The 19,081-nt window shown below is 40.4% G+C and overlaps 1 protein-coding gene across 3 annotated transcripts in view; it reads left to right on the top strand.

The window, feature by feature from the left end:
• The window catches only part of PAG1 (phosphoprotein membrane anchor with glycosphingolipid microdomains 1), a 106,338-nt gene that overhangs the window by 22,259 nt on the left and 64,998 nt on the right, over positions 1–19,081 (top strand). The window contains exons 1-2 of one of the 3 annotated variants that reach the window (XM_031552889.1): positions 2,572–2,826; positions 3,481–3,541. The gene's annotated coding sequence lies outside the window, so the exon portion shown is untranslated. Of the gene's footprint in view, positions 1–2,571; positions 2,827–3,480; positions 3,542–19,081 lie in introns of those variants that run through there. The other 2 variants (XM_010709068.3, XM_031552888.1) reach the window with 2 other exon arrangements.

Raw genomic sequence — 19,081 nt, 5'->3', positions numbered from 1 at the left:
TGTGTCCAGTTCTGGGCTCCCCAGTTCAAAAAGTGGAACTTCTAGAGAGAGTCCAGTGGAGGGCCACAAAGATGATTACGGGCCTGGAGCATTTCACTTACGGGGAAAGGCTGAGAAACCTGGGACTGCTCGTTCTGGGGATGAGAAGTCTGAGAGGGGATCTTATCAATGCTTATAAATATATACTGGGGGGGAGTCAAGTGGAGGGAACCAGGCTTTTTTGCAGTGGTCCCCAGCAACAGAACAAGAGGCAATGGGCACAAAATGAAGCATAAGAACTTCCATATGAACATGAAGAAAATCTTATTTGAGAGTGACATAACACTGGAATAAGGTACAAAGATTGAGGAGTTTTCTTCTCTGGAGATAATTAAAACCTTTCTGGATGTTTTCCTCTGTAGCCTACTGTAGGGAACCTGCTTTAGCAGGGAGATTGAACTACATGATCTCCCGAGGTCCCTTCCAGTTACTTTAATTCTCTGATTCTGTAGTTTTTAAGAATAACTTAATTCTTCATATTCAGCTTGTTCTTATGAGTATCCAGAGATAATTAATGGAGCCTTCTGTTAATTGCATACCACTTCAGTGTCAGAAGGTGTCTGTGAGTGTCAGTGCTTGCTTGGAGGTAGAAAAGAGTAGGCAGCCATGGGAGCCGTGCTTCAGCAGAATTTCCTCTGGTGTCTGAGAAGATACGTGCTGGGGAAGACAGCCTCTATCCTTTTATGCCTGTATTGGCCTCTGTCATCACTCCCCTTGCTCTGGTGGAGGTTAGAAGTTGTTTGAAGTAGTTCCTTCCTACACACAGATTGTCTTTCCCAGCTTACCCATACCAAACCTCTGCAGTTTGGAGTCGAGAGTTAGTTGTCTGAGCTACACCTCCAGCCAAGTTAATAAAGATGTATATGGATCATCTTTGGTGATAAGAATACTTATCAAAAATGTCTGCCCATACGACTCATATGAGAAGGATGTGGAGCAGAGTCCAGAGGAGGGCCACTAAGATGATCAAAGGGCTGGAGCACCTCTCCTGTGATGAAAGTTTGAGGGTGTTGGGCTTGTTTAGCTTGGAGAAAAGAAGGCTCTGGGGAGACCTTATTGCGATCTTCTGATACTTGAAAGGAGTTTACAAGCAGGAAGGGAACCAACTTTTTACTCAGGTAGATAGTGATAGGACAAGGGGGAATGGATTTAAACTCAAAGAGGGGAGTTTTAGGTTAGATGTTAGGAAGAAATTCTTCACTCAGAGGGTGATGAGGCTCTGTACCAGGCTGCCCAGAGAAGCTGTGGATCCCCATCCCTGGAGGCATTCGAGGCCAGGCTTGATTCCCAGACAGTGATCTAGTGGTTGGCAACCTTGCCTATGGCACAGGGGTTGGAATTAGATGATCCTTAAGGTCCTCTCCAACGTACGCCATTCTATAATTCTGTGACTCTTAATGGATGGTTTTGCCTCTTTATTCCTGATTTTTTCTTTGCTATTCATGTTGTCCCCCAAGGTGCTCTCTGATTTTTTTCTTGGCATACCATTCATTTTGATTTGATTTTGTAGCTGATAGCATTATTATTTTATCAAATAATGTGATAAATTGTTACAGCTATCCTGCCTAACAGCCAAAGCAATGATGCTTTCTAATGGCACGCTTTACCTCTGCTGCGTTATCACTGCCCATTTCATTATTTGCACATTGATTACAGCTATGCTTCTCAAGGGCTATGAAATATTCAGCAGTGTGGAGTACTTCAAGTGCATCACAGTCCTCACAACCAGACACCTGCCCTCAAAGGCAGGGAGGAACCAAAACCTTTGCAGATTTAAAACTGACGTAAAAAATCCTGCTTTGCCTTCGCTTTCCCTGCACCACTGGCTGGAGATGCATGCTAATTAAAAGTTGCCACTTTTCTTGCACTTGTGATTAGATGGGAAGAGAATAAGGATAAATATACAGCGAATGTATTTCTACCATATTTAACAGGCTATGACAAAGAAGGAAGGAAATCTTGTGGTAAAACTGGTGTCTGTGTGTCGCTGTGAAGCAGCTGGCATCATGGGTGGAGTTGAGAAAAAAGCTGTGTTTTAAGGGCAAAAATGAGCACTGCAGGTCATTTTCTCACGCTTTGTCTCTCTGCGGGAGTAACCAGCAATGATTGACTGAAATGGGCAATATTTTACCAAGTAGGAAGCAGATACAAATTTTATAAACAGGATACTTCATCATTAAAGAAAAGAAACAATTGCATTGACCTTGACACTGAATGAGTAAGGCCAGCATTGTGATAATTGAGAATGTAACCAAGCAACAGTTCTGTAGTCACTTGCACTGCATGATTTTGTATAGAGCGTGCCAGTAATGGGGAGGCCTGAATCAGCAAAACAGCTGGCTAATGCTTACAAAAAAGGAAATTATTTCTTTGTGCAGGGGGGTTGAGTTGTAATACGTGCTTATGCTGATTGTAATTTGGGCTTACGTCAAAAGAAAGTAATTGAATCAGTATATCCTTCTGAGCAGGCTGTTAGCCCAGCAGCATCCCTCATTTCTTAAGCTGCTTTAGAAACATGAGTCTGTTCTGAAAATTAGTGCTGTAGAAGAGATGGTATATTCCTTCGGAACTAGCCTATTTTATATCAATTTCAGTTTACTTGGCAGTACTGCACTTTTAACTAATTTAGTTTTGAAAGCCATTCAAGTAAGTTATTGCAACCAACCACTGAAGATATGCTCTAACTTCATTTTAAACTAGTCTTCCAATACTACAGCAAGGCAGTTCCCTACAGAGTTAAAGGTGGAAGATCTTTTACATCTGGAATAAGCATCCAGGAAAAGAAAGGTATTTACTTCTACCTAAGTCAGTTTACAATCCAAATTAGTTAAATTTGGATTAGTTAAATTTGGCAGCCACGTGGCCACCACATTATCCCATATCAAGAAGTATGCACTGCAAGGCTGGTGCTGATGGAAACCTGCAACCTCCACACCTTTCTTTATGCTTAGCAGATCTCTCATCGCTGCCTTCGATTCTTTCTTTCTAGATACCAAACCAGTACAGTCACTAATAACAGTGAGTTTCTGGGCACAATAAAGTGCAGAAAGCACTGCAGGATACTGTCACTGCATGGGTATAAACTACCCTGTGTACAGGTGCCTTTCATATTAATTTGGTCTATGAAATCCATGTTATTGTGAACATTATATAGACAAGATAATAACGATTTCAAAATTCAGTCTAACTTCTTTGGAAGAACTTGGAAAGTCAGAGATTTTAATAAAAATAATGAGAATGAGTTTAAAAATGACAATAATTAGTCTGGGGTATTTCAAATAAAGGAGGGAAAACTTTTTCTAAAAGTATTTTTCTTTGAAATTGATTTTAAATTCGAAGTAACAGGAGATAATGTATATTCTCTGATATGTTCTTATAGCATGGCATAATTGAGCTATGTTCAGAGTTGTGAAAATTTCTTCTTTTTTTTTTTTTACCTAGGAGGAAGCATTTGCCGATACTGTCCATCACTGGAACATCAAGCTCTACAGAGACTCTTAAGGTAATTATTTATCTGATTCCTTTTTGTTTCCTGTGGTGATGAGCTTGGCTTTAGTTCGGCTTTATGAAGACGCCCTCGATTTATGAACAATGTGATGCTAAGCAATCACATTGAGTAGCAGCAATATTAGACGTAGATTTTACAGAAGCCTTTACTTACAGTTTCATGAGCCATGATTTGCTGCGTGTTTGTGTATAAAATAAAGACATAATACATTCTGAAAATACAGTTGTTTCTATGTCTTTAAGAAGCAGTACTACCATTTTCAGCTGAAAGACTTGAGATCAACTAGATATGTTTTTGATGCTTATTTAAAAAGCCTTTCCTTATCTCTCATCTCCTGCCCTGGTGCTAGGTGATTTGGTTGGTAGATCTCTTTTGAAAGAACAAACCATGGCTGCCTATCAGAGTCTGTCATCTTTGCTTACTTTGCCAAGTTCTTAAAAGCTGCTGCTGCTGTGAGTACTGTAGATGCTGCAGATCTATACATTGTGTTTGCTTGTTTCAAAGCCTTTCTGAAAGCATAGCTAATGAGGTCTCCATGATACGGACAGAAAATAAATAACAAAATAGCTGAGAGCCGTATTTTCTGTTGAATTTACAAAGCTATCCCACTACAGAGGATATGAAGAAGAGTGCTATGGTTATGAAGTTGCCCTGGGAATGCAAACCTGCAGATCATATCTTGCTCCTTTGCATGAGGAGCAATGAGATCAAGTCTTCAGTATGTAGGCTGGTGCTGCTTTACATTCATTTACTGAAGGTCTGATGAGACTTAAGCAACATCACATTTATACTGGATTGCTGTTCAAATAATTAAGGACTCCCAACACTTAGCAGATGTGATTTTTTCAAAAACTCTAGTTGTTTTTTATTCTAGGTATCTCAGACCTTGTGTAGCTGTTTCTAGTAAGTGATGTTATGGTACTGGACCAAAGATAAATCCAATGGCAGTAGAGCTAAACTTCTGCTTCTCGTTCTTCATAATGGCAAGGTCACAAATAGATCTTCAAAGTATTAGCTATTTTCCTCACCTTGGCAATCATTTGCTCTTTCCCTATTATTTATTTATTTATTTACTTCTTATTTTTTTGAGCTGAACTGAATTCAGAGAAAACAAAAACATTTTATATTGGGCAGAGGACAGACAACTGCTTAGTGACTGGTGCACTCATCACTTGTCTGAGAATTAACTTCTTTACATAGAATACACTTTTCTTGGTGATGGTGGGTTGTTGACATTTTCTAAGCTAGTGATTGTAAATCATGACATTAGTTATTATTACTTTATCAGCCAGTCAGCTGACTGATCCCTCGTATTTGCAGTTTGAGGGATTTTTCTCAAGCAGTTATATTAGAGCAGACCAGTAATGAAGGGGCATTCAGTTCCTTCTGTATATGAATTGTTGACTTGTGCAGTTTATTTAGTCGTATGTAATGCACTCTGTGGCTCAGTTCAGAAATGCTTTGTACACTGTAAGTCCTTTTCTTAGCACAATTAATAACCTTGAAACTTTCGAGAGAATCAGTTCTATTCTAAGGCATACCAAGCAGGTGTTCCTCGCTTACAGCATGTTGATGAGACTGCAAGTGAAAAACTTTAGAAGTAATCATATTGTGCTGGCTGACTGTGTGCGTGTTCCTAGCTTTTCCTAAAAGAAAGTTCAGTCTGGAGAAGAGAAGACTGAGAGGTGTTACCACCAATGTTTATTAACATCTGAAGTGCAGGAATCAAATCATAGAATCATTAACATTGGAAAAGACCTCTAAAACCATCTAATCCAACTGTCCACCTACCATCAGTATTACCAGTGTCCTTAAGTTCTACATTTACCCTTCTCTTAGACACCTTTAGGGATGATGACTCTACCACCTCTTCGGTCAGTCCAATGCCTGACCACTCCTTCTGAGCAGAAATTTCTCTTAACGTCCAACCTGAACTTCCCCTGATGCAACTTGAGGCCATTTTCTCTTGTCCCGCCTCTGTTAACTGAAAGAAGAGGCTGAAACCTACCTTGCCACTGCCTCCTTTCAGTTGTAGAGAGTGATAAGGTCTCCCCTGAGCCTCTTCTCTGGGCTAAGCAACCCCAGCTCCTTCAGCCACTCTTCATTAGACTTGTGCTCCAGACCCCTCGCAGCTTCATTGTCCTTCTCTGGACATGCTCCAGGGCCTCAGTGTCTTTGCTGTAGCAAGGAGCCCAATACTGAACACAGTACTCAAGGTGCAGCCTCACCAGAGCTGGGGAGAAACTCCTGCCTGCTCCTACTGACTGCGGTATTTCTGATGCAAGCCAAGATGCTGTTGGCTTTTTGGCCAACTGGGCATGCTGCTGGGCTCGCGTTCAGCCAAGCATTGACCTACCCCTTCCATACAGTTTCCAGCCACTCTGCCTCAAGCCTGTAGGGACAGAGTGGCTGGAAAAAAGCCACTCTCAAAGAGCAATACCTGACACTTCGCATGCAGTCAGCCTCAGCCCATTGGTCCAATCTGCCCAAGTCTCTTTGTAGGGCCTTCCTACCCTCACACACATTGACACCTCCCCCCAGCTTGATACAATCTGCAAACTTACTGTGGGTGCTCTCAATTCCCGCATGCAAGTCCTCATTAAAGATATTAAAGAGACTGGGCCCCAATACCAACCCCTGAGGACCAAACACCAGTCACCAGCTAGATTTAACTCCATTCACCAACACACTCTGTGCCTGGCTCTCCAGCCAGTTGTTTACTCAGCAAACAGTATACTTGTCCAAGCCATGGGCTGCCATCTTCCCCAGGAAAATGGATGAGGCCAGGCTCTTTTCAGAGGTGTGCAGCAACAGGACAAGGGGCAATAAACTGGAATACAGGAAGTTCCATATGAACGTGAGGAAGAACTAATTTACTGTGGGGGTGACAGAGCACTGGAACAGGCTGCCCAGGGAGGTTGTGGAGTCTCCTTCTTTGGAGATAATCAAGATCTGCCTGGACACTTTCCTGTGCAACCTACTGTAGGCAACTTGCTTTAGGAAGGGATTTAGACTTGGTGATCTCCAGAGGTCCCATCCAATTTCTATGATTCTGTGATTTGTTCAGACAAAATTAACGGCTCTACTGATTTTGGAAAGCAGAAGCTGAGAGCATACTCAGTTACCACAACTAGTCTGACTTGATAACTCCAAAGCTACAGTGAATGAGTTCGTCTGAATATACTCGTTTTTTTTTTTACTATCCACACATAGTGCAGAGATGCTTCAGTCCCAGATCTTGTGCACACATGAAGTACATAAATATAACTGGTATATAATCGATGGAGGCATTGCTTTTTGGTAGTAATTTTCTTTAAAAAGAATATAGAAATCAACAAACTTCACCAGACACCTTAAAGATAAAATCCATATGAAATGAGTTTAATATCACACATGCTTCTGGTGCCTTTGGAAGCCAAAGGTTTGTGATAGTTGTCTTTAATCTGCCAAAGATGAAGCCTTGTAATTCTGAATTTCTATTCTCTGTAAACAATACTCAAACCTGGAAATGAAACACCTCTGCAAGGTGAGGGGGTTTTCTTTCTGTTTCCTGTTGAATCACTCATCACTCATTGGAAATTTCTGTTTGTAATAAGAGTGGGTTGATGTTTCTAAAGGACCTGGATATGCTGAGCACTTGCACAGGAAATTGGGAATTGTGAGCAAGTTATCATGCGCTGTAATACTCTATCAGTATTAGACAGCAAGACAGCATCATTGGAGCAGAACTGTAGTCCAGTGATTTTTTTTCCTTTTTCCTCACTGCAAAAAAGTTGGGGCTGTCGGAGCTGAAAAGAAGGATTGATGTTGGTGAGATTAAGGGTCTTTTAAAAATCTGGATTTATTTCTCTCTCACACCACCCAGAAACAGCTGTTTGGCCTTGAGTGAGGACAGGATCCTTTCAGCAAGCCGCTGCTGGAGGAATAGCAGCAAACTGCGCTCTGGTCACGGGGGATTTTTGACTATGTAAAAACCAACCAACCAACTCCGGTCACATGGCAGCTGTGGTTTGGAGAGTGGCTGAAGGGTGTTCAGGAGGTGAGGAAGTCAGATGATAAAGGAGGTGGGCGAGTGGGGAACTTCTTTCAAATCTTTAATCCACAGAGGATCTCTTGTAGTGTGAAAGCACACCTCAAGATGCCTCAGTGCCTGTGTGGAACAGTCTGGGTATTTCGCTGGTGTTCTTCCCCTGGGTGGTTGTGTGTCTGGCACACCAAACTGAGGAGATTACAGGCAGTAATCTCTCACTGACATTACAGTATCAGTTGTAGTAACCATCACTATTCATTCAATCTGTCATAAAAGCATTTTTGGACAATTTATGTCATGCTGTATTTTACATATAATCACATATCAGATCTTCCTCTCCATGTCTTTAGCATTTCACTTCTTCCGATTTGTTAAAACAGGTGTTCTGTGTCTGTGTTGATGCCCATGGGCTCCCCCCATGCTAGCGTGCAGTGTAAGCCTCGGAACACCTCAGCTGCAGCTTCTGCATGTCTGTGCGTTTCTTTCCCCGAGATATCAGGCTTCCTTCTGCTTTCTTTAGATTGCATTTCCAGATGGTCAGCTCTACTGCATGAGTAACTGCCCCAGGCCAGCTGCAGCTCCTCAGCCTAAAAGGGTCATCAATATGTAAAGTTTGTGCTTTTCATTATGTGTATGTAGCAGGAGGAGCCACTTTGTCAGCGTGCTCCCAGAGGGAGGATCTGCATTTAAAGGTCTGCGTAAAGGCAGGAGAGAAATGCCTTTTGAAGGATATGTCCCTGGGCTGGACATGAGTGGCTTGGAGCCAGTGTCTCAAAAGTCAGTCTTTACCTCTTCCTTCTCTTCCTCTGAAGCTGTTTTGAGCTGTGGAGTATGTAAAGGAGTTAAAGACCCTGCCTTGTGATAGGAGGTACGTAAGGTTGTCTTTTTTTGATCTGCATTGAAAAGGCAGAGTGGTCCAGATGTCCTGTAATAGAATTGAATCACTGGGGCTATGGTGGTGGATGCCAGAGCCACAACCTGAGCTGGGTGTGGAAACAGGCCTGCGTTGCAGGAATGGCCAATGCGATTACAGAGCTGCGTGAGTTTCATCACGCATCATTCAGTTTTGATCCCAGGTCTGCTGCAAAAATATAAGGTGTTTGTGGAAGAAGATATTTTACAAATAAAACTAAGGCAGCGATAGTAGCAGACAGCTTTATTACACGGATGTATACCAGAACTGCTCCAAGTGGAACAGACTAAAAGATTAGTTGCTGCCGTATCTCTGCCACATGAGTATTAGAAATTTGTAGATAAGTAATAACCAAACACTTGGCAATCAGAGAATCTATTTGCATTTTAAGAGGACAATATTCTTCTTCTTCAAAGAGGATGCTCAGTGAAATAGCATCAGAAATAGTGTTTCTTAATGACACTTCTCTAAGCTCAGTTTAGAGAGGATTTGTTTTGTTATTAAAATTACTCTACATATTTGAGACAGATTTCAGCTGAACAACTGCCTAACACATGCTAGACACATATTGATTTTTTTGTCTTAGACCAACGTTTCCCCTGGGCATGGTATTATTTATTCATAAAGCAGAAATGATGTCTGACAGGCAGTTAGAAGGGTGTATATCTCTAGTCCAGAAACAATGTGCAAAGCTTTGTGAGGACCCCAAGAAATCAATGTGCTGATGCTGAAGAAGCAGCTTTTTAATTCTGAGCACACACTCTCACAATCGTTCAGTGTGGGAAAGGAAATTTGAATAACAAATAGTTACTATTAAAACTGCAGGCCTAAATTTTCATTCATCTTTATTACCCAAGCCAAACTGGAAGGAGAAGGCAGATAGCCAAGCCCAGACACCTCTAAGCTGTAAAGCAGGCTTGCTGCTCTCCCAGTTTGCATGTTTGTATGTAGAATCCTGTTATCAATACAGATTTTAAACTCAAGCATTGTTTGGAGAAATTCTAAAACGTGTGTGATTCATAAGCACTTATTCTAATTGAATATTAAATTGATGTCTATATGGCAGATTAAAATAATGAATAGCTGGTCTATTTGTAATGTGAGCTGAAACATTTTGGTTAAGCTGATCATTGTGATTGACCTGTTGGAAAAAAATAGGCAAAAGGAGGTTTGTTCTGATTTTGTTCATTCAGAGTTAGATCACAGCACAAGTAGTATTTGCTGGTAGAAAATGTATTTTCAAAAATGTTTTGTCTACTTAATAAATCAAGCTCAGGATGTTCTTAAATAGTATATTTAAAATGAGATGGGTATCTGAATATCTTGTCAAATCAGGACATTTGAGAATCTGCTTGTTTTTACTTAAACCACAGACAATTCAGTAGAAATATGTTATCAAATAATTAAATATTTCATCATCACATGTAAGCACAAGAGAGCTTAACTGTTTCATTTGTTGTGGCGTTCTTTGACTTTCCAGTGCTTGGCCCTGAACCTGAACGTAGCTTGATATATTTAGGAGTTTTGAAATTTGCTTTATGTATTTGGAGACAACAAAACAACAAAAGCCCCTCCTTTCCGTTCAGTGGGCATGACAGTTCCTGTCTCGGTTAATTAAAAAAAAGTGGTGTTACTTAAACTGAAACCAAGTTAAAATTCTGAAGCTAAGAAATTAACATGTGTTCCTTAAATCGATTTGCAGACCGCCTTATGGTGGTAGGGGAGGCTTTGACCTCTCCAATCCCAAAGCATCACAATAAATGCAATTTTAAATCATTCAACTGGGACGGCGTAATCTCTGTTCACCCAGGGCATGTAGAAGTACCTGAAGCGTGCACACTTATTTGTTTTTCTCCAGGAATTGATGTGGCCTTAAGAAAGAATGAGAACAGAATACCATTGAGGTATCTTCTAAGAAGTCAAATGGCTGAACTTTCATAGCCGTGAAGACAATACCAGGAAAACACTGAAGTGTTTTCATGTGACCCTTTTGTGGATTTGAAAATCTCATTTCACTTGGCTTGATCTGAAGAAAGTATCATGAAAATGACATTTCTGTGGGCTCTTGTACGTGCTGCAGTGGACACAGTTTTTATGGTTGCTATCTGATGAAAACACAGTTGTTTGATTTACTCTTGCCACTACCTCTGAATGCTGCCGTTAACTTGCAAGACTGACTGTGTATTTACAAGCAGGCTTCAAATAACAAATTTACTGCATAGCATTACGAATATCTGAATGTTAAGTAGCAACTTTAAATGTCAGTTTTCCAAACTGTTAAACTGGAGCTGTAATAATAATTCTTTTAATCTCTTTAGATATATGGGAGGCGGTCAGTTAATAAGGTTTGTTCATCTGATGCTCAGTGCATCTCTCTGCCTCTCTGAACTCTATTTTCTTAATTTAGTTCTGTCATTACTGCTGTCAGGAACATAATTCTTTGCTTTTGACAGCAGAAGAATACACAGCCCCAGATAAAGCACTGCAACATGAATGCACACATTTTCTGCTTCACCAGCCTGGAGTGCTCTTCAGGACATTCAGCTGGAGGATGTCTGCACCAGGCCTGGTCACTCCAGCTCTCCCCCTTGTCAGTAAAGGGAAGTAACTGCATTTAGGACATGGTCCATTTAACCTATTTAGGAAGCTTATTTTACTGTACAGTAAGATGCATCCTACAGGAACCTTCCAAGGTGTTGCAGTCCGAGGGGAGCTTGGGGACCCAGATGTGGGATGGAATTCAGTGCCAGGCTGAGACAGGCACGTTCAGTTATTTATGAGCAGGCAGGTCCTCGTGGAAACACAGCGTCCCCATTTTGAGTTGGTGTAGTTGTAAAGCAATGCCTCTCTCTCCCTGAGCTATTTGCTGCTGCCTGCTGTGCTTCATCACCCAACATGGGTGACCGACCAAGAATGATTTTCTTGTTACCTTTGTGATGGTTCTCAATGTGCTCTTCCAGCATTCAGAAATGCAGTACAATGGTATGCTAGCAAACTAGAGTGTTACCTACCAACTTTCCTCCAGTGTTGATGCTTACTAAATTTTAGAAGAGCGCTAAGCAAAAAAATTAAAGGTAATCCACATGTTAAACACACTTTGTTAGTAAAGTTTATCTGATTACAGTACAGTGAAAAGAGTTCACTTGGTTTTACGATGTGTTCCTAAGATGGCTTTCATCTGATGCTTTTTTGGAACTTCAGATGAAAAGTGCTTGATTTATGAAATTTTTAACAGTAGTTTTCAAATGGAAATAAGATTTCTTCTTCATTTTTCTATTTATATCTTTTCTTTTTTCCTGAATAGTAATTTATGGAACCTCTACACGTTTTTATTGAAACACATTGCTTCAAGCAAACCAACAGATGTTTTGGGAGGTTTAGTAAGAGGTCATCAGAGGTCATCCATCTCAAAGGTCAATTGCATAAAAGGCAGCACTGCTGCTGAGATTGTCACGTCAAGAAAGACGAAAGTGTTTTAAGACTCAGTTTTATTATTCAGCTCAGACTGATCTCAGATTCCATTGCTCTATTAACTTGCACGATGGCTGAGCTAAGGAGACAACAGAAAAAATTCCATCTGGAATGTTTTCAAACAGAATTAAATAGCAGGTAGTATAAATGTAAATAAATTTATCAAAGGCCACAATAGTCCTAGAGCACAGCAGTTGCTGGCTGTTACAAACAGGTCTTTTAGGAGTTATTAAAAGATGAAAACTCATGAAAATGAACAACACAGCTAATGGTATCCTAGGCTTAAAAAATCAACTGTGAAAGGTACTGAGGCATGTTTCTTCCTCTAGAGATGCTGGTGGGCTGAGATGTTTGAGTCAGCCATGGGGATGCCTGTGCTCATTAGATGATGCTTCACTCCTCTGCAAGCATGGTCCACATAAAGCCTGTGTAACTCTTACCTTATTCAAACCTGATTTAAAATAGAATTAATTTTCTTGTGAGCATTTCTGTAATATTTATCACTCTCTCTTACAGTAGTGATAGTAAGAGGCAGCCTGTTTTAATATCCAGAGCTCATCTGGCCCATCCATCCATGCATCCCTCCACTTCACCTGTCATACTAGCTTCAGCATTGACCAAGTATTCAAACCAGCATCAATGTTTTACTCTTTGTTGTTAGTAAGTTAAGAATGAGCTCTGGGCAAACATCAATCCACTTAGCTTCATTTTCTCCTTTTAATTCCCTTCTTAATATCTCCTCTGCCATAATCCCTGGGGGAAAGAAAAAAAAATAGGTTAGTGGCGTGTTACAACCACTGTCTCTTTGTCAACCGTCCATATTCATTTATTATCCTTCACTTTATGTTTGAATGTGACCCTCAGAGACAAGAACCATCTTTTTCTTCTTCGTAAGCACAGCCTCCAGCGTGCCTGTGTCCTGGCCCATGACTCCTAGAGGCTACTGTAGCCTAAGGAAGAGAAAATAATTACGATGGCTCAGTGCTTCACAACTTCCATGAGCTTTTTTACAGCACCATATCAGGAAAATGGATGCTATTATCATACAGCAAATGTGACAAATGAAGACATACGTCCTTAATAAAGAATGTTCCTCAAATATTTCTATAAATTTTGTATGCCTGAGCTGAAGTACAGTTTTTGTTTGTTTGTTTGTTTTTTCTGGAGGACTTATGGCTTTTCTCTGTATTCAATATCAGATCTTACAAGTTAGATCCTACAGTGCTTCCATTTACAGATGTGTGTTCAGTGATGCTGCAGATCAGGGGCTTGGGAAGTAGGAGGGCTGAGTATAGATAGACGTTTGCCTAGCAGGTGGGGGCACTGCAGTGTACCAGACATGGAGAGGTGGCAAATAACAATAGTTCGAAAATATTAAAGAAAAAAATGTATGTAAAATACCTTACTGCTACTCCTTAGCACTTAAATCTAACTTCAATATCTTTTTTTTTTCATTTCAATAAATGTTATGTTAATTGAAATAGCACATTTAGTCAACAAATGTTTATTGAGGGACAATAGTCTTGCTGTAGATTGCATAGTCTCTACTATGCTGTTAAAAGCATTCATTTCCTTTTATTGAAATGCAGAGTCCACACACACAGTATGTGGCAGTGCAGGGTGGGGGATCAAATTTTAGTTACCATTTAGCGTAGGAATATTGTAGTTACCATTTAACCTATTTTTGAATGTCTTTGTTGGCAGATCTGAGTGTTGAAGTCTTTTCATACAGAATCTTGTGGTGTTCCTTTTTTGAAATCATGCTAAATCTAAAAGTATGGCTTTTTTGGTGTGCTTGAGCATCATCATCTTAAATGTCACTGTGTGACACTTTGAAACAAGCAGGCTATCCCAAAGAGATAGGTTCCTTTTCAGCAGTGTTCACACTTCCTGATGTCTTCAGACAAGTTGTTGCTTTCTCTCTGTAAAGAAAGTACTCTTCTGGCTCTGGGTACTTTGAATTTTTGACATCTAGAATGTCTCATTTTTCGGGATAGAAAACGGGAATGTGACAGGCTGAGTCACTGGGTGACAGTGGATTCACATTGCTTGCATTTGCTGCCAGGAAACTTAGTAAGTAGGAGAAATACATAAGCATTACTTACCATGTGTCCATTGTTTGTTACATTGCATGTCTTCTGTATGTGCAGGATATTTGCTTTGTCTGCATGTATGTGTGTAATGCATTTTAATTGGCATTTGAGCAAACAAATATGGGCTACTCCAGAACACATTACTGGAGTGAAAGAGGCTGAAGGGTGAAAATTCAAGGTATAGAAAGCTCAATCTCTAAAATATATATGACATAATATATTTCTTGCTTGTTGAGGAAGTCATGCAATGGGTCTAGAAATATAAATCATTTAAAAACATGAAATCAGAAGTCATAGTTCAGGCTTTTCCAAACTGAATTCAAATATACTTCAAAGAAGGTCCCTAAGACATAGAAAAGAGAATTTATTTTTTTTCCTCTTGAGAATCTGAACTGGACATTCCTGTTCTTGTGGTTTAACATGGCAGATGGCTAAGCACCACACAGTCATTTGCTCACCTCTCTTCTCAGTGGGGGGGGGGAGAGAATTGGGGGAAAAAAACAAAGTAGAACTCATGGATTGGGATAAAAACTGTCTACTAAGACAGAAAAGGAAGAGAAAGTGCATCATCATAGTTATAAAAATAAATATATACATGTTTGTGTTTGTATTTATATATATAAAACAAGTGATGCACAAGCAATTGCTCGCCACCCACCGAGCAATGCCCAGCCAGTCCCCAAGGAGCAGCTGCCTGCCTGCCCAGTTCCCCACAGTTTTTAAAGATTTTTTTCACATGATGACATGTGGTATGGAAAAACCCTTTGGCCAGCATAGGTCAGCTGTCCTGGCTCTATCCCCTCCCCCAACTCCTTGTACCCCCTAGACCCTCTGCTGGCAGGACAGTACAAGAATCTGAAAAATGAATATGTCCTTGGCTTTTTACAGTGCTGCTCAGTAGCAACTAAAAACATCCATGTGTTATCAGAATTGTTTTTCTCCTAGAGCCTAAACATAGCATCATACCAGACACTATGAAGTGATTTTTTCCTTCATGAGAAACACCCTGGCTGAAACTGGGACATGTATATAGAGCTGAAGAGAAGTTCAGTGCCAGCAGTACTCCACCTTGAGGATCCTCACCCACCACCTTGGAGGATTTGCGTCTCTACAGATGTTGTCAGCAAAGCTGCCCATTACAATGGTGTTTGCTGTGGTGTGGGTCCCAGTCAGGCTCAGGCTGTTCAAGCAACCATCCCGATTGTACCGACTGTTTCTGTAGTGACTTGATCTCCTAGTTATCTTCAGTTCTGTGACTAAAATTTCCTATGTTTAATACATTACATTATTATTACTTGGGATTTTAGATTGACTAATGTTAATGAGTTTAATCAGTTTAATAACCATATGTTTCTTCTCTAGTTTTTCTAAGGAAAATGTTTAACACTGTCTACCCTTGACACCACCAGAAGTTGGTGTGGGCTTGGGCTTTCAGCCTTAGCTCTGCATTTTCTTTTATCTGTATATTAAGGGATTCTGTCTTTTCTGAAGCCATCAAAATTTTTTAACTTATTTTGTGGCCATCCATTGAAGAAAGCAAGCTGCAAACATAGCGTTGATACCAACTTTCTTCAGACCTACTGATGGATACCTTTTAGAGCTTGTGAAGCTGTAGTCTGCAGCTTGCTTTGAAGTAGCTGGAAAAGAGGATGGGAAGAATCAGTCCTTACCAATATACCATCACTGTATTTGCTATTTTGAGGCCAATTAAGCATACCTTTGCAAATTGTTGCCTTAAAGCTTTAAATATTCTTGCACTGCTGAGCTACATTTTCAGTGCTTATTCATGGCGTATACTCTTGGCACATATACCTGCAATCCACGTTAGGCAGAAATCCCCCTCAAATTAAATGGGCTTTTTGCCTGATATAGTCTTTAATTCTAAATAAATTAGCAATAATAGGCTTGAACTATAAATTATTTTTTTACTCTGGGCAGCTTCCCTAATAATTACCTTCCACTAGTAAATACTTCACCACATCACTGAGATAACAAGAGCTTTTTTTTCTAATTCTTAAAACTCAGAAACCGCCTTTTATTTCAGGTATGGTTCTGTTGGAAGGGGAGTTTGGTTTGGTTTTATGGTAAGAGGAAAAGCAAACTTGTAGGTATAATTAGGACATTACCTTATGAAGCTACTGCCTTCTGATCCTGAAATTTTAAGTTCTTACCCACTAAGCATTTTCTGCATTAGAGGCTGAGGTGGCCAATTCTAGGAAGGCTAGGTTGCTTTTTTTAGTTTTCCAGGTATGCATTGACATTGACAACAGGCTGATTCATGCTAGACTACATTTTTAATATGGATTTAAATCCACCAGGAATCAGGGTAGTGAAACGTGCTGCATGGCAGCTGGCTCAACAGCATTTTTAATCAAATAATAGATTCCAGCTGGTGGGGAGTCAACTGAGTTCTGAAGCAGATGTGACTTAATGCAGACCTTCCTCATTTCTTCAATAAAATGCATTAACTTTGCATATTGAGCAAATGTGAATGGAGGAGGGGAGCTGGAGGAAAGCAAATCTGTAAGTTTGAGAGAAATGAAATGGATCATTATAACCTCATATATATAACCTTTGTGAATTGCATGCATCAGTACAGGTTAGGGGATGACCTGCTGGAGAAGAGCTCTGTGGAGAAGGGCCTGGGTGTCCTGGTGGACAACAGGCTGGCCATGAGCCAGCAGTGTGCCCTTGTGCCCAAGAAGGCCAATGGTAACCTGGGGTGCATTAAAGAGAATGTGGCCAGCAGGTCAAGGGAGGTGATCCTCCCCCTCTACTCTAACCTGGTGAGGCCTCACATTTAGACTACTGTGTCCAGTTCTAGGCTCTCTAGTTCAAAAAAGACAGGGATCTCCTAGAAGGAGTCCAGAAGAGGACCACAAAGTTGATCAGGGGTCTGGAGCATCTCCTGTATAAGGAAAGGCTGAGTAACCTGGGTCTGTTCAGCCTGGGGAAAAGAAGACTGAGAGGGGATCTGACAAATGTTTATAAATAGCTATAGGGAGGTGGGAGGCAAATGGGTGAGGCCAGGCTCTTCGCAGTGCTGTGTAGCAATAAGACAAGGAGTAAGGGCCTAAAACTTGAACATAGGAAGTTCCATACAAACATACAGAAGAATTTCTTTACAGTAAGGGTAAAGGAGCACTGGAACAGATTGCCCAGAGAGGTTGCATGGTCTCCTTCTATGGAGATGTTCAAGACCTGTCTGGATGCCTACCTGTGTGACCTATTGTAGGGTACCTGGTTTAGCAGGGGATTGGAATCAATGATCTCTTGAGGTTCCTTCCAATCCCTGCGATTTCTATGATTCCTGTGACTTATACAAAAGAGAATATGGGGTCTTGCACTCTGCGCAACAAATTAGCTTAGACTCTTCATACACATCCACGTACCAGAAAATGATTTCTGGTTTGCACATGTGCTTGCCATTTTAAGACTCATTCTCTGTGCTCTGTCCTTGAATACTGCATTTGGTACACTTTAACTACATATTGCTGTCACTGCCAACAGGACTCTCCAAGTCAGTTGTTGGTCTCTGTGGTGTACTTAACAGGAGAAGCTATTGCACTGTGATTTGAACAGTTAACCCCAGCAGCAGTGTGTGAGTCTGTGTGGAACTGAGTATTGTTCAGTCCTTTTTCAGTGACGTCTTTTTCTCTGCATTCTTTAAAAGTGTAAAGATTTTGATGGAATTCAGATAATGAGGATCTTATTGACATGTAGAGCTGAAACAACGTAATTGTACTTCAAAGCCAAATATAATGGCATTGGAAAGGTTAGTACGTATTGAAACATGTCAATAGGTGCTAGATTTTCAATGGTTTTTCTTGTTATGCTCTGTCTCATGATCTAAGCTAAGCACTTAGCCAGGACAAGCAAGCCATTCATAACTTGATGCTAGCTGGGTCGCTGCTGAAAGAAACTGCAAATGACACAAAAAGAACATACATTGGCTAAAGCTCTCTCTGCTTAAAGTTTCAGCCTAGCCTGAGATCGTTACGCTAATTTTCTGTTATTTCACGTTGGGCATTCCTTGTGGAACCAAGACAAAGTTCACTATTACTCCATCCACATCAGTGGGTTTTCGATGGGAGAAGATATTACAGTGTCCTGTCCTCAGCTGAGCATGAATCCTTTGACAGCTCCTATCCCTCAGCTGGAGCTGCAGAGGTTTGGTACTTGCAGTCTGGCCTGAAAGTAGGGGATGAAAAAGCACGTCTGACCTGAGAGGCCTTTTCTGAGCTGAGTGATCCCTGTCTCAGTCCAGCTGAGGTCACTTGTTTTGATAAGGAGTTGTTGCATGACAGCAGAATCAAATCCTTTCCATTTTGTGCCAAAAGTCTGCTCTGAGGTAAGTTCTCTTTAAAAGAAATCACGTATTTTTACTTTATCCGTGTGTTCAGAATTTATTGTCAGTAAAATCCTATGGTGGAATACTAAGGAGTAGTTTTATGTAGATGGTTGCAATTAGGTTAGATCTATTAGTCTTTGCTAGCAGGAGAATATTGATTCTGGTGTTTTTGCACTGCCTTCTGACAGGATAGAGAAGTGATGAGTGAAAAACAAAGCCAGAGTGGTTTCATAATTTCAGGAAGTGTCCTGAAAATAAAAACAGATGTTTATATAGCTTCATTTTATTGCCTTTATTACTACCATCATGCTTCCGTAGCCTCTACCAGTTCCTGACAATATTACAAAATATATTTGAAATCTTTCATACTCATCTTGGTTTTGCCACGTAAGTTGCCTCGTTTCTTGTATAGCTTATTGATGCCATAAGTAAGTTTAAATGGTTCTGAACATGAAAAATGCACAGAAAAAGTAAGAAGTAATCCGAGACATAAAGAAGGAAATACTGATAGGGATTTGAAGTAATAGGCAAGCTTTTATATAGATGCTATTAAGAATTCATATTAGGTTTTCTGTTGTGTATTTATAGTTCAGGGGACTCATAGAAACTTGCTTGTTTTTGTCTATGACTGGTTGTATGGGGCTGCTGAATCACAGCCTGAACCTCTGATTGATCA

Source organism: Meleagris gallopavo, chromosome 3 (genome assembly GCF_000146605.3).
Source record: "Meleagris gallopavo isolate NT-WF06-2002-E0010 breed Aviagen turkey brand Nicholas breeding stock chromosome 3, Turkey_5.1, whole genome shotgun sequence".
In the NCBI taxonomy this organism is placed as follows: Eukaryota; Metazoa; Chordata; class Aves; order Galliformes; family Phasianidae; genus Meleagris; species Meleagris gallopavo.
This window is presented reverse-complemented; position numbering and strand designations above follow the sequence as displayed.